Genomic DNA, 15,782 nt, shown 5'->3' with positions numbered 1-15,782 from the left:
ATAATTCATCCATTTCGTTTTTATTAAGTTATATTAAGTGTGCATAATTAAGGACGTGGCCACTTGAGTGACAGCTGGGTCTCGCTGATCGCTGTCTCATCACCTCAGCTGATTCCAGCTGATTAGCCGCTGAGCTTGGCATATACATCATATTTTTGTGTTGTTTTATGTGGCTTTACACAATCAATTGCCTTTTAGAATTGTTACCTTTTTTGCACTCTTTAGAAACCAATGTGTGATGTAACGAATAGTACGTCCATAACTTTTACAGTCTATGATTAAGACACTGGCAGTGTTCGAAATCACCTATTACTGAGTAGGTACTGCATTTGAATTTAAATGTACTCAACCATTAGAAAAGTATGTTCTGTCGACGCAATAGCCTAGTGGTTAGTGCGCCGACATATGGTGCGATAGTACGTCAGGGCGTCACAAGTTTGAATCCCGGCTCGAGGACATTTCCCTACCCTACCCCCTCTCTCTCTCTCCCACTTCGCTTCCTGTCTCAATACTGTCCTCTCTAATAAAGGCCAAAAATAAATCAAAAAAAAAAAAAGTATGTTCTGTATAGTACGAATATCAGTAGTATAAATAAAACTCACATGTACTACATCTGCCATTTTGTCATGATCATGTGACCTACTTACGTCAGTTGCATCACTTCACTCCCATTCATGAATTCTCTCACGGTGCATTATGGGATAGCTTAGCGTCCATCGGATGTGCCATTCAGAGTCTCGCCGGAAGTAGTAGGTCATCCGGGTACTTCTCACCTACTGTTTTTTGAATTTGATAAATTATGACAAATTACTCTGTTTGCATACTGTTTTTATATAGCATGGAAGGATGCAATTTCAGATTTATTTTATGATTAATGCAGCTGGTTAGTCAGTGATTCAATAAAGTATTATAACTATTCAACTTTTTGAAAAGACAGCCTCACTTTTCATACTAGGGTTGAGCAATGTTGACCAATTTGGTGTCATATACGATGTCTAATGTGAAACATTGAGATGGATGATTGCATCTTTGTCATAGACGACGGTAGACTAATTATTTATGAATAATTAATTAATTCATAACTAATTAATTATTCATAGCCTACCGTTTCAACTACATGACCCGCATGTTCCTTGTTTTACCCACAAATAAATAAAGATAAGTTACACTCAAATTACTGCCTGTCAATTACTTTTTCCATGGAAATTAGGCAGAGTGATCTGTTTTATTATAATGGCGTTGGTAAAAAAAAAAGGTGTACAACCAACAGCAACCAACAAACAGTATCTGCGGTTTTTGCTGAAATTATACAAGCATGAAGTGAAAGATTTAAGCAGTGTACCGATGCTGTGACACGTTACCTAATAGATTTAAAAGACCGAAAAGTTGTTAGATAGAGACAAGATTTATTAAATATCACGTTTAACATCTATAGTAAGACGCGATCCAGTGGTACATCCTTGGAAAAACTGTCCGACGTGCACTGCTCTCTGATGATTTGTACTCAAAGCACTCGCTGACTGCCTGGAGCTTAGACATACGTATATGCTAGAGCGCATGACAGAGAGTGTGTGTGTGTGTTTGTGCATTTTCAGCGGTGTAGTGTGGACAGAGGGCTTTTCAGAAATGCTAGATGAAACGCCAGTGTGGACGTGGGTCGTGTTCGTTCTAAAATGCCTTTTTAAAAGTAAGACGTATTAGTGTAAACAGGGCCTAAATGGGCATTTTTTTCGCAAGTGGGTTGCTGCTGTAATAGGGGGTGGGGTGGGGGATCGCGATGCCGGCTCAGCATTGTGATGTCTGTGGGCAATCGGTGATGGATGATCAGTGATTTACTTATTAAAATATTTAGCACTTAGTTTTAATAAACAACATTAGTAATGAATAAGCTCAAATTAGTTATTTAAAAAGGCTGACTCTTGCTTTATTTATGAAGGAATCGCTTTCATGACTTTCATGAAAATTACTTCCGACCTGCCATCACCTACTATCAGGAATAATAGATAAATATGAATCTTTTTAAAGCTTATTCATAATAGATTTAATAAGTCAACATAGATAAAATGTTCTTATTTATATAAATATCAACTAAAAGACAAAATTATCACAACATTTTGATCAGTTGTCAGTTTCATCGCTGCATCTTGCAAAGTTTCCTCTTTTTGGTGATCTAGAAATGACCACCATTATTTTTTTATTAACAAATGTCAAGTGTATATGCAGTTTGACTGTTAGCGTTCTCAGGATTACACGTTTAATTTGGTTCTGGAGTGAAAACAGGAGCGCTGGTCGTTTGGAGAGCAAGATGCTCATGGAATTGTTGTTAGTGGAAACCTGGCAGTTGCTGAAATGAGTAATTTGACAGATGCAGCATCCGGATGGGAGGGAGGAGAGAGCTGAGCCGTGGGCTTATGTAAGATGAAGCTAATCCTTAGTGATTGGGATTATATAAAGTCTACATTCAAAGTGTATTTTATTCTCTCTCTCTCTCTCTCTCTCTCTCTCTCTCTCTCTCTCTGCTCTTTCTCTCTGTTATAGTAGCTTCTGCTGTCTTTCACCCCCTACCATCTGCATTGTTTTTATTTACATGTAGAAAGTGCATCCTCGTCTGAAGCCATTACAAAAAGACCAGCTTTTACATATACATTTCCCCACTTTATTATTATATCATATTTATTGCTGCTCAAAGAGAAAGAATCAGTCAGTGGGTTGGACTGATTATATGCGTTGATTATATGCGTTATTTGTATGTGCCATGAGGGGGCGATAGTCTTCATAGAGCTGACATCATGACCTTCTTCTCATGCTGTGAAGTGTGATCAAATCTTGTAGTGCCGCTGAGAGTGACATCTCGTGGGTGATTCATAAAAGCGGCATATTATGTAAGAATCTATACTGACGTCTGCCCGCTACGCATCTGTACATTAGCAGATGGTTTTATGAACAGATTATTGACAGAACAGCAGTTGCTCTTAGCTTCAGCATGCACACAGTGGGGACTGAAAAATATGAGATCATGTTGAAAATATGCCATTTAAACCCAGTTTCAGTCTGGAAATAAGCAGGATGTCTGAGGGTTTTAGAGTATTATGATGTAAAATGATTAATGCACAATTCACATGACTAATGACTATAATTAATTGAATTATATTTAGATCTTTTGTATTTTATATTTATATATTTTTATGACTACTAGGACTAGGCATGGGATGATAACTGTTTCAAGATTTAGGTTTAGAATAGTCAAGGTTTTAAAACCATGTAATAACATTCCTACGATAGAAAATTGTTTTTTTATTTATTTACATGTTTTGCAATTATTTTATTTAGTTTTTTTAGGGCTACAGTATCTCCAGCACAAAACACACCAAAAACTACTGGTAAACCCAAGATTAAGGAAACATTTGAAAAGCTAATCACTTATAAACCAACATCTAAGCATGCTGTAGCATTGAACAGTGCAGTGGCTTAATATCCAAAGACTAGAAAGATATCCAAAGATTCCTTCTAAAGATGTAAAGAAATCTGTGTTTTTGAAGTCAGCAGAAGTGATTTATTTTAATTATTAAGCCTGATATATTTTAATATATATTTAAATGTTCCTAAAAATAAAATATACTTTGTTAAAATAAAAAAAATAAAAAAGTTATTTTTAAAAGTCTGGGTAAAACGACAACAACTGTTTTTCCCAGACATTGATAAAGAACATATTTTAGAGAATACCGTTAAATTGTGATATTTTAGCCAAAGTTATCATACCATCTTCTTATAGTAGCCCTGTGAAATCGGGATATTTTTATCCGACATTTTCATATACCAACCCAAGCCAAACTAGAAGCTTAAGAATTTACCATGATAAAAAGAGAGCTTCACTAAAATATCATTCAGTGTAACAATGGATTTTATACCCCCCAAAATGTGAATTATATTAAAAACAATAACATTTTGATTACGTATTAGTAATTTGTTTAAAGATCCCCGTCGCAATAAAGATTATAAAATAAACTTTTTCACTATCCTTCAAAAAAGTACTAATTGAAGAAAATATAATGAAATTTATTTTGTTTATTATTCTTTTCTATCTTTAATTTCAGAATAAGTATATTTATTATTTTTTTCATAACTGAATCTGTTACATTAAATTACAGTATAACACCGTAAAACACCGTAAAAAGGTAACTTAAACCATTTGAAGAAACCGATTGCAACAAACCATTTAAGTTCAAAGTCTAATCCTAATGAGTACTGTGAACTTAATCCATTTGAGTAAACGAATCAATTTGAAACCCAATAGTAAAACGTAAAAATTAAAACCCAATAAATGAAGAGAACTTAAACCAACTGAGTACTGTAAAACCCAGTAATTGAAGACAACTCAAATCGTTTGAGGAAACCGATTGCAACAAACCATTTGAGTTCAAAAACTAATCTATATGAGTACTGTGAACTTACTCCATTTAAGTTGAAGTAATCTCTTCATCACTGAGTTCAAAACTCTTTTCAAATGAGGTGCATTAACTTTCAGTGAATTTTGAGTTAACTATACATTCATTTCATGTTGACTGATGATAAAGTTGACTGTTGGGTTTTACAGTGTAGTTTCTCCATCATTTGGATGGATTATTTTTACAAGTATTTAAAGCATTGAAGTGCACACTTGCATTTAATAGGCTTTCAATAAAGCAGAATTTTTGCATCTATATTGCAACGTGTACATTCACAATAGTCACATCGTAAAGATATGCAATGTCCAGCCTGAATTATAGTTAAACATGAGATACTGAATTGTATTTAATCACTGTGATTATACATAATTTATTTGATTTATACAAAAAAAAAATTACCTAGAATTTTTGTCTTGTTTTTAGTGTAAATATCTTCATTTCAAAGCGGAAACAAGATTATTTGACTTGCCCTACTGTTGGATATTTTAGCTTGTTTTAAGGAACAACTTTTAATTTTGATTCATTTCTTCTGATGGTGAAAACAAAACAATATTTTTACTTTCTTTAAGAATTTTTTAAATATTTGGACTGGAAATTAGTCAAAACAAGGTAAGAAAAGCATTTTTTTTTGCATTATGTTTATTTAATTTATGTACCAACTGTTAGACTCTCCAGAAAACCATCAAATATTAAAATCATCTTGTGAAACTGTATACATATCACAATATTTATCGCACAAAAATAAAATATCGCAATGTCAGATTTTTCCAATATCGTGCAGCCCTACTTTTGATGCATATAAAACTCACTTCTGTTATTTAACAAAGGCGTGCAATTACATATTTTGACAGGCAGGTCAGATCACAGCCTATCACAGTGTTCGGACCGAATATTTTAAGGAGACAAACTTCACTTGGTCCTACACCTTTCCCAGGATATTAATATACATGTAAATATATATTTTTATACTATATACTATATATTACTATATAATATATTTATATATATTATATACTTTATTCAATGATTGCAGTTCATTCAGCTGTGGCAACCTCTAAAATAGAAATTAAGCCAAAGAAAAATGAATGAATTAATAATTTAATCATCGCTGTGAGACCTTCAACTAGCACTACAAAAATTGTTTCTGAAGACAATCTCTTATTGACATAATATTTTTGTTTTTACTGATAAACCTGAAAAAATCTGCATTTCTCCAACTGTTGTGCATGGCTAAACCTTTGAATTCACATATCCCAGAGTCCTGGAACCAGATTTTAATAATCCCTTTGGAGCTTTAAGCTCTGTTATCCTGCTGCTAATACACACTCTCCATGATCTCTTTATGTGATCTCTCGCTCACTCTCTCCCTTTGGCGCATAACCGCTATTTTCCTCTCCGCAGTAGGAGCCGAGAGCCCCCTCATTACACCCGGCAGGGGAACATCAACATGCTTTTTTTACTCTCCGGGATTAACATGCAGAGCTGGTCATGGGTGCCGGTGGTGGCAGTCCACTTCACGACCGCTCCTTCTCGTCCCTTTATCTTCCTGCTTGTCTTCTCCTCCTCTCTCGTTCCTCCTCAGAGTGTGTGTTTGTTGTTCTGTGTAACCCAGTACTGCTCTACTAACCCAATTTGGCATAATCTCAGTGCTGTGCTGTAATTCACAGTGGGAGTGTTTGTGTAAGTGCTGTCTGAATCACTGTGGGTGTGTGTCTGTGCGCGAGTGTGTGTGTGCTCGTATTACGTAAATGTGATCATCATCTCTTTTAAGCCTGTCAGCCAGAAATAGACTGATGGAAAAATACAAAAGAAAGAGTGGTGTGTGTGAAGGATGTGAAAGAGGAAAATGGACTGGATGAAGGTGATTAAATATGGTGTGAAACTCGAGATTGGTGTCGACGTTCTCCATTTCCTCTGAAGCGCCGCGTTATGGCATTAGTTCAGCTCAAATAATGAAAACGTCAAAATAGTGTTTAAAAAAAAACAACAACAACAGCCGCAGGGTTGAGTGGCAGAAGTTGCTTTGTTGGCACGTGCTCAATTCCACATTCTAGTTCAGTCCGAAAGGAAAATGCTGTTCATTTGTTTTTTTTCTCCAAATCCATAAGGATTTCATTCATTTTTTGAAACACTTGAGAAGATATTTTTTCATTTTTCGTCAATGGAAGGACAGAAACCCCAAACCTACACACAGGACATACACACGTACACTACAGTCAATTTAGTTTACCCAATTCACCTATAGCGCATGTCTTTGGACTACTGGATAAACCAGAGCACCCAGAGGAAAACCACAGGAACATGAGGAGAACATGCAAACTCCACACAGAAATGCCAACTGACCCAGTTGGGGCACAAACCAGCGACCTTCTTGCTGTGAGACGATAGCGCTACCCACTGCGCCACCGTTCCACCCCCCATTGAATGTCTACTCACTCAAAACTCAAACAATTCAAAACATTGGTAGAGAGATAAATCTATATGAATAAAGCGGTTTAATCCAAATCTTCTTAAGAGACTCGACCGCCTTATATGATGAACGGATTTAATTTTGGCTTTTGTTCACAAGTAAACATTGATCAACGAAACATAAGCTAAGCTCAACCATGCATGCTTGACATGCAAGGGCAACCTCATTGGCTTGTGCAGAAGCTCAGGCGTGTTAAGTGATATGTAAGAATGCACCTCATTGGTTCTCTTTCATCAAGCAAGCATGATTGAGCTTTAAACAATGCTGTAAACATTATTCAATGGTCAGTTTTGGTCAAGACTTAGATTTAAGCCCTTAATCCATTCATTTTTACTAATTTTTTTTATCTATGAATTTATCAGGAATTAGATTTTTGATCTTTTTATAAATGTTTTGAAGTGTCCGTTTTGGGAGAATTCTCTTTCTGTGGCACAAAAGTCTAGTTGATTTTTATAAACAGCCTTTTCTACATACAGAAAAGATGGACTGTATACAAACTATATGATATCTGAATAAACGGCATTTGCACATCCATAGTTCTATCAGCTATTGTAAGCAGATTGTAAATTATTGAACATTTTTGCCTCACTCTGAGGCCCTTTGAATTGGTAATGGTGTTGGGTGTAATTACTTACCAAGTAACTAGTTACTATGATTAAATTACCACTGATAGTAAGAGATTACTTTTAATTTTAGGAAATTTAATTACAGTTACATATGTACTTTCCTTGAAAACTGTACATAAGTTCAACAGTTCTGTATAACCTAATTTCGAGAAGCAGAAGAATAATTGAATTTCTGTTTACAGATGTATGTTTGTTGGAGAGTTGAGATAAAAATGTTTATCGAGACGGATTCAACTGCTTAACCTTTGAATTGAATCAGAAATTAATGACAGTATACGCTATGTAAAAATAAGGTGTCATTACTTTAAAACATTTAATGTTTTGATAAGTATAGTGTTTTGAAATTTTCTTAAGCATAACATTTTTTTCCATAAAAGAAATATAAAAGGCCATGTTTGACTTAAATCTTTAATTAATAAGGAGTTTAATTTCTAATGTCTATGCGATATCTTTTGAGATTTATGCGAACTGTAATTATCATTGAGTCAATTAATTAAATAACTTTTAAGACAAAGTAATTTGAAAACTGATTTAGGTTTCTTTACACTGGTGCGTTTTCGTTTTAATATGACATTTGACCATGAGAACGCTCATTGTCCGTTTTGCCATTTTAACGATTTCAGAAAAACAATCCTTCTACACTTTGCTACCTAAAACTATGTTTTTACATACAGTACAAAATAAACCTGATTTAACATCCATAAACAGGGAATTCTCGCATAGCCGCTATGCGGCTAATTCCAGCGGTTATGATTTACACAGCAAATTGTCTTCATTACAGACTTTTAAAAAGCTCATTCATGAGGTGCAGTTGATCACAGAGAGTTGGAACAGATCTTTTAATCCCGGTTTCTTTGCAAATCCTGTTCTGTGGACATGTGCATGCATACTATGAAGACATGTTAATACGTATCTGTCAATATATATTTAGTGGGTGGGGAAGTCGCACTCCTACAACAGGCTGCGGTGGGCTTCAATATGGCTAGGATTTGGATCATTTTTTAAAGTCATGAAATTTTAAAAACAAGACTTGTAGTGTTTATATCACTCCAATATGACAGTAGACACACTATACCTATTGAATCAGTTCTGTTCAAACTGCTTCCAGGAGTTGATTTTGCATCATGGGTGCCCTTTAATAATGTCATTAGTTGTACGTTTCTAAAGTAATTTACCCAACACTAGCGCACACTGTTTATTATACATATGTATCTTATATTATGAAATGCATAGTAATCATCAACAAATAATTAAACTAATCAATAATATCTCATTATACATTCATTCATATCACTATTCTGTGTAAACTGGTTCAAAAGTATATCCATTGTTCAAAGGTGCTTCAAAAGTACCTGTAAAAACCTGGCACATTAATATGGATCATATTGTCACAGTAACATGTTTATCTGCTTTAACAACGGCTTACAAACACAGTCTGAACTCTCCGCTTTATTTTATTTCTTTCATGCTACAATGATTTGCGCTTGACTTTGATGAATTGAGGGGTTCGTGATTATGTTGGAGCCGCGGGGAGTGTGTGTACAGCCAGTGTGAGGCCTGTCATGCGTATCAGTGTGATCTTCAAACCGAAGAGAAAACCTGTCATCGTCGTAACTGACAGCCACTGATGCCAGCACCGTTAAAAGAGTTTAGAGAAGCACTGAAAGAGTCACACAGAGTGCAAAAGAGCGACTGACTGAGCTACAACAACTTTATGAGCTGCATTCCTGTCTCATCTCATGGTCTAGAAGATCATGGGTGGGAATAGTTGGTCCTGTGAGCATGTGCGTTTGAACTCTCTGACCCCTGGATTATCCTCAGTCTTGGAATACATTATATACAGTGCCTTGTTTGTTCAAACATGCAGTCAGATTGTTACTCGGTATTCTGTTTATAGAAGAATATAAACAGCCTACTGTAATGTGAGGTTTTGAAGCCGTTCTCTTAATAAAAAATGTACAAGCTTAATTATAATTATATAAAACATATATTTACGAGTATTTCCTAAGTGTTGTGGAAAAGAGTTTAATTCTTTCATTTTTCTTTGGCTTAGTCCTTTTATTCATTAGGTGTTAAGTCACTACAGCAGAATGTACCACCAAGTTATCCAGCATATGTTTCACACAGCAAATGCCCTTCCAGCTGCAACCCAGTATGGTCAATTTAGTTTATTCAATTCATCTATACTGCATGTCTTTGGACTGTGGGTGAAACCGGAGCACCCAGAGGAAACCCATGCAAACACAGGGAGAACATGCAAACTCACACAGAAATACCAACTGACCCAGCCGGGACTTGAACCAGTAACCTTCTTGCTGTGAGGCAACAGTGCCAAGCCAGAGCCACCGTGCCACCCGAAAAATAATATTTTGAAAAACGAATTTCTAATAGCTAATTACTTATGTCTTTGCCATGATGACAGTGCAAAATATTTCAAGCTTAAAGTGCAATTAAAAGGCTTAACAGGGTTAATTAGGGTAACTAGGTTAATAAGTTAGGTTAAAAAGTCGTTGAACAACAATTGTTTGTTCTGTAGCCAATCAAGAAAAAAAATTGAGGGTGGGCTAACAATATTGACCTTTAAAATTATACAAAACTGAATTTATTCCAACTAAAATAAATAGCACTTCTCCAGACTAAAAATGTACAGTATATCATTTAAATTCTGGGAAATTGTCCTTGCTTTGGTAAACACCAGTTGGGAAATATATTTTTAAAAAATACAAATTTTAAAGGAAGGTTATTTTGCAGAATGTTCCAAATAATTTCAGGTTCAAATAAATTTTATGTCAATACTGTTCACAAGTTGATCACAAGGTGATTTGTCTGTTTTTAGTAAGCACTGTATACCTAAGACAGACACTCTGAGTCCAAGATGTTAATAGGAAAACTTTATATAAACTTGAAACATGACATATATGACGAGCAGCAATCTGGGAGTTGGATGAAACCTGTAGCGTGTTGTTGCTACCCCACTCACTTCCCTCCTCCAAACACGTGTGTAAGTGTGTACGGTCCGCGTATATTTTGGTCATTGGATTTTCATGTTAGAAACAAAAAATGTTTTTTGATTTTCGTTTTAAAATTTTAAAACAAAAATGAAAAATACGAGGTGTTTTTCTTTTTCTTAATAAAAACGGAAAAGCTCAGTTTAAAAATGATTTGATTTAAAAAAATTTTGTTTGAATAACAAAACATAAAATTGCCAGAAAACAAAAACAAATAAAGGCGTGTTATTTATATTCTGAAACTAGATAGCTTGACTTATTCACAGTGACGCAATGCTGCTACACACTAGCTACTATGCTAGCTACAATAGGCTATTCTTTTTTCTACTCAATTACGTTATTAAAATGTATATTCTTGTGATAATATTCTTGTGATAAGAGGATTTTTGTTATATTTCCCTTTTGATATATACATATATTCCTCATTAAAGCCGGTTATGTTTATATTAATAGTTATATTTGTATTTTGCTTGTTTTAAGGAAGACTCTCAATTTTGACTTAAAAGTAAAACAGTATTTTACATTATTTATTAGATATTTGGAGTAGAAACAAGTCAAAGCACAATAAGAAAAGCATTTTTTGCTGCGTGATTATTTAATTTCTGTATCTGAATATTGTTAAACACCCCATCTTATGAAACTGTATTCTTATCGCAAAATTTAGCACAGAAAAATAAAATATCACAATATCAGATTTTTCCAATATTGTGCAGCCATACATCAGAATATTACTAGATTTCTGTTGCAAATAAATGCTAACTCTGGATCTTTATTAAATCAAAGTGTTAATACTAGTGCACTGGTAATAAAAAGAAATGTTTTTTGACCAAATCCGCATAATAAAATAATTTCTGAAAGATCACAGCACTAAAGACACTACATTTATGGCTGCTGTAACATCAGCTCAGCATGAGGAGAAATATGAAAATATTTTATTAAAATTCAAACAATACAATTTTTTACAATATTAGATTTTAATCTATGTTTAACCAAATAAGTGCACCTTTGAGAAACTCAGATCTTACAGACACCGAATGCTGGTTTGTACAGTAGTGCATGTAAAATGTATATTCATTTTTTATACAGTCCATTCATTCACCGGTAAGCAGCTTAGGTTGTAGAACTGTATAAATTCAGCGTATGATGGTGAAGGTTTAAGGATTTGCATTGTTTGTTCATAAAATAAATCTTTGTGTAACATGTTTTTGACTAAAGATCCTTCTTATCGTAGCTTTGGTGCTTTCAGATCTATAAATACTTCACAATTCACATCAAACAAAAGAGTCCCCCAACAGCGCTATACTCCATAAAATACAAAAGCTGTTTGTCTAAAAATCTTTGCATTTCTGATGGCGACATCAGTTCTTAAGCATTGTGAGAATACCAGCCCAGCCTGATTAAACATTAAGCCAGAACAATAAATAAAACATATCAGAATCCCAAGTGTTTCCAAGTTAAAACCTCAAATATTTATGCACCAACCCCCCCAACACAGCAGCTCAGATGAATAATGATATCTGTTTCAAAGTGCAACTCTAACCGCCAGTCATAAGCTCTTCAATTGGTTTATAGAGTCACTGTGTCAAACTCTCATTAGGTTTCTGACTCCGAACGACTTTGACAACCTATTACTTCTCAAATGAGCAGGGCCTCAAAACTATTCGCAGTGTTGAAACGAACTCACCCAACCTCGCACGAACCCATTCAACTTAGGACAACATGATTACCAAGGTGTATTTGCTTAGATATAATCAGTGAATTAAGTCATCAGTCCCTCGAGGCTTGAGCAGAAGAAACCATCTGTTTATTTAATGAAAACATCAGTAGCACAGTCATTGTCAACAGTAGCGCTTATTAATTGTTACAAGTCAAATTGACGACTGAAGATCTATCTATCGTAAATTAATTTATTGTGCACTTTATTAGATGGTCTGTCCTCTCAGCATCCGGTTTAAACCAGATTGAGAAAATAACAGAGCGAGTAGTTTTAGCTCAATCCTGAGGCGGTTTCTGTGTCACTCAGCTCGGACTAATCTCTCAAAAAGATTGAAGGCACACATGTTCTCCCCTAAAAGCCATCCTAAAAAATTTAATAACCCAGTGTGCCCTGCCAACTGACACACATTTATAAAGCCAGTGGGTGTGTTTTAGCAGTCTGCTTCTTTTGCAAGCCAGTAGGTTTTATATAGCATGTGTAATTATGCTGTTAATACTCTTTGATGAGGTCTCGGGTGAGATGATTGTGTCAAAAAAATGCTGTCAAAATAAACGCTTGGTTTAACTACTATTGTATGGTAAAATATACTTCTTTTACAAATAATAATAACAATAATTTAAAGCATAAAGTACATCCAGGCAGTTGTTAACGCTGAATAAAGCACAAAAACAAAACAATCGCCTGGATGTACTTTATCCCGCTTATTACACAGCTAACTGCCACAAAACGTAAAAATAAATCATTGTTATAAGTCCTTTTTTTATATTGTTCTAAGTAATAGTTCATTCATTCTTTAATAGCAAAGTTGACTGAAGCGAAACTGGTTGATTGGAGCAAGATGGCACCAACCAGTCAACAACAGTAGGCTGCTTGATGTCATGCAAAGCGGCTTCCGGGTCCAATCGCTCTATCAAACTGTATGGGGAGACTTATGAAATTATGATAATAAACATTTACAAAGCTATGTAATACTTTCGAAAATCACGATTGCAATATATATGTCCATGCCTAACATCTGATGGCCAGAAAGTGATAATTTTTTTTAATAAATTGTTAAAATTTTGGTATTTGTGATGCAGCAAGCCCAGAGATTGTTGTGTACACTATGAGTTTATATAAAATTTAATGTGTGATATGAATAAAAAGTGATCATAAACTAATATTTTCTCAATTCAATTGAGTGGCGGCTTGGACCCGGAAACGTCACCAACACGTCATCACTTAACAAGTGGATTATTAGTTTCAGGGGTTGTTATCTGAGAATAATTTGACCAATCCAAATCAAGTTTTTCAGACAACCGTGTAATAATGTAAGTTAATGTATTTACCAACTTTAACTAAGAATGACCAAAATGTGTACAGCATTTATTAAATGAGGTTGATGTTAATTTCATATTTTACTAATGCATTATTAAAACCCAGAGTTGTGCTTGTTAACATTACTTATTACTACACTTCAAGTGCACCGCTGCTTTGTTTACAGCTCTAACAAAATATTACGATTTATATGATATCATATACTGTAAGCACCACCTGCTGGCAGAAAGTAAATCTGCTTGAGTGCTGCTTCAGATGTTTTGGCCCAGTCCTAATTGGCCGCAACCGTATCCAATTTAGATAGCCAAACCAAAGAGTATGATAATTTCCCAAATTACACCATTTACGGCAGCAGGGCTGCACATGGAGGTCAGGAGACGCACAAGTGAGTAATTTCTTTTTTTTTTTACATTATTACAAATAATGTCATTATTACAAATTTTTACAACAAGCAAGCATGTTTTAATACATTCATAACCGAGTTTGTTTTATCGTCATGCGATAAAAAACCTGATAAAGGTTGCTATCTATAATTCCAAATAATAACTTCTGTATAGCAGTCCCACAACCTACTTTCACATTTGTCACTCAGTGACACTCAAATACCTGGTAAAAGTCTGGTGACTGGGAATTACCTTTTTACAGTGTCTGGTGTTGGTTTTTTTAGATAAATATGGCCATGGTGTAAATGCACAGTACAGTTCTGATCTTATTGCCACATTATATTGTTATGATAACATGATATCTTTGCCTTCAGTGATGTTCTGAAGATTAATACCAAAAAATAAAGCAACTGGAATAACTACAGCAGTCGCCATTGTTGATCTCATTTGAAGCAAGAGATCGCGATGACGTGACGTGTGCAAGTGTTGTAGTGTTATCCCATTTCTTAGGGGTAAGTTTTGAAGCCCTTCCTCCTGACACTCTGTTTCAAGAGCCAAGGGGAAGGGGTAGGGGTTCAAAAATAGAATTGGGATTGGGCCATTATGTAGTAGTCAACTGTAGCTGTTTTAACTTTATAAATAAACTTTCTTTGGAAATGCAGTGGCTGCCTCTAATTTTAAATGCAAATAGCTCCACAAACTTTGTTTATTTGAAGATATTCATTCATTCATTCATTCATTCATTCATTCATTTTCTTTTCGGCTTAATCTCTTTATTAAGCAATTCACCTATAGCGGAGCCAGGGACCCAGCTGGGGCTCAAACCAGCGACCTTCTTGCTGTGAGGCGATTGTGCCACCCACTGCCCCACCGTGACACCTTATTTTTTATTGAGGTTATTTATTAAACAGCCCATATTATACATGAAATAGGGTCATATCTTGGTTGTAAGAGTCTCCAACAACAATCTAATATGCATGCAAGGTCAAAAAACACTTTCATGGTCTTATAATCTGCATTTATTTTTACCTAATTATCCCAGCGACTCCTGTATGAATCGTCCAGTGATTCATTTGTTCCCAAACCCCTCCTTAGCGCGGAGCTAATCAGCGCTGATTGGACCGATGACAGTCTGTCGCGATTGGTCGACTGCCTTCAGTCAGAGAGGGAAATGGCCAATAGCTAATCAGCAATTTAAAAAGTAATCACAGTTCATACACGCTCGATAGTGTAGGCGTGGATTTTAGCTGCCACACTATGGCGAGTGGATAGTGCCACGGATAACCGAACGAAGGAGACAGTCGTGTACTCGCCATACCACACACACACAAAAACACACACACACACCTCCGGATGACAACGCTCCCGCTTCCGCCCGCACCCGCCAGGTTTTAGCCTGAGAACCCGCTCCGTTTTCTGCCCGGTCCCGCTAGAGCGGAGAACACAACCAAAAATCACCCAGTATACAGTCCAGACAGCCAAGCTGTCTGTATAAACACATACACACAGCACAAAGCTCGTTCGTTCGTTCGCTCGCTCTCTCTCTCTCTCTCTCTCTCTCGCTCTCTCTCATACCAAGCAGACTCTCTCTTTCTAATTCACATAGCAATATCCGTGATATTGCTAGACAGCCCGCTCCCGTCCCAAATTAAACCCGTTACCGACCGCTCCCGCGATTTATTTGGAAATTTATTCCCGCGGCTGTCCCCGCGCCAGATTTCTGCGGCGCGGGAATAAATTTCCGAATAAATCGCGGGAGCAGAACTCTAGCACGGAGCTCCATAAACAAACAGCACGCGTCGCGTTTTTAACGTGA

General features: G+C 35.7%; 1 protein-coding gene across 2 annotated transcripts in view; it reads left to right on the top strand.

Moving 5' to 3' along the window:
• The window catches only part of rorab (RAR-related orphan receptor A, paralog b), an 86,293-nt gene that overhangs the window by 22,530 nt on the left and 47,981 nt on the right, over window positions 1-15,782 (top strand). The window lies entirely within an intron of this gene.

Source organism: Danio rerio, chromosome 7, assembly GCF_052040795.2.
Source record: "Danio rerio strain M-AB ecotype USA chromosome 7, GRCz13ab, whole genome shotgun sequence".
NCBI classification, from domain to species: Eukaryota; Metazoa; Chordata; class Actinopteri; order Cypriniformes; family Danionidae; genus Danio; species Danio rerio.
The sequence above is the reverse complement of the archived record's forward strand: the minus strand, read 5'-3'. Positions and strand labels throughout refer to the sequence as shown.